The following is a 1479-nucleotide window of genomic DNA, read 5'->3' as shown; positions in this document are numbered from 1 at the left end:
CCTAATAAATTATATTAAATCCTTCATCAATAAATAGAGATGAATAAGAATAATCAAACTACATCTACAAAATGTCAGTATCAAGATGCTCAAATCCAAAATGGTGTTACGATGAAAAATGTATTTTATAAAGTCGAATTAGACATACTGAGAGGAATAATGTTCCAATAATTACATGAATTCCATGAAAACCAGTAGTAATAAAAAAAGTTGACCCGTAAATTGAGTCAGCTATAGTAAAAGGGGCATTAGTATATTCAATTAGTTGAAGAAGGAAAAAATAAATTCCAAGGGTAATTATTATTAAAACACTTTTTTTTCTTTCATTTATATTTTTATTGATTAGGGCATGATGAGATCAGGTAACGGTTAAGCCTGATGAGATTAAAATAATAGTATTAAGAAGGAGAATATCAAAAGGATTAATATCTTTAGGGAGTCATGAATTTAGGGAGTCAATTTTAATTCTGGAGGCTAATGAAGAGTGAAAGTATGCTCAGAAAAAAGAAATAAAAAAACAAAATTTCTGAAATAATAAATAAAATTATTCCTATTTTTATATCTTTAAAAACATCAATAGAATGCATCCTTGATAACCAGCTTCACGAAGAACATCTCGTCATCATAAATATATACAAATTAAAATACCTGAGATTGAGAATGATAAAATATTAGTGTAAAAATTATGGAATCATCTAACAGTACAGAGTAAGTTATTAAAAATACTAAAAGAAATAATCAGAGGTCAGAGACTAGGGAGAACTAAATGGAAGAGGTGATTATGATTTGTCATAAAATTAAGAATTAAAAATAGAGATTGATATTATTTGTTAAGTTTCTCTATTGTATAAGATTGATAAAATGGAGATTACGTAAGCTTGAATTATAGATACTGAAATTTCAAGGATATAAAGTAAAATTTGAGTGAAAATCAAAATGAAAAGTATAAATAAATTAGAAATATTTAATCCTGAGGAACCTAGGAGGGTTAATAGTAAATGACCTGCAATTATATTTGCAGTTAGACGAATAGATAATGTTAAAGGGCGAATAATTAAGCTAATTGATTCGATAATAACTATAAATGGTATTAGTATAAAAGAAGTTCCGGATGGGTTAAATGGGTTAATAAGTTATTTAAGTAATATATAATTCTGTATAATACTACCCCCATTCAAAGTCTAAGTGACATAGAAAGACAAAATCTTATGTGACTTGAAGCAGTGATGATATAGGGGAAAAGTCCAAGAAAATTATTTAAAAAAAGAAATAAGATAAGTCTAATAAAAATAATAATATTTGAAAAAGAGTAATTAATTAAGATTTTAAATTCATTAAAAATATAATTAATAAATAAATTTCATAAATATGTAATTCGGGATGGTAAAAGTCAAAATTGATAAAGTAAGATAAATAAGAGAATAAAAATACTTAATCAATTTAAGGATAAGTTGGAAAAAGTGGTAGGGTCAAAAATAG

Source organism: Atta cephalotes (assembly GCF_000143395.1).
Source record: "Atta cephalotes unplaced genomic scaffold scaffold00027, whole genome shotgun sequence".
NCBI lineage: Eukaryota > Metazoa > Arthropoda > Insecta > Hymenoptera > Formicidae > Atta > Atta cephalotes.
Note: the sequence above shows the minus strand (reverse complement) of the source record.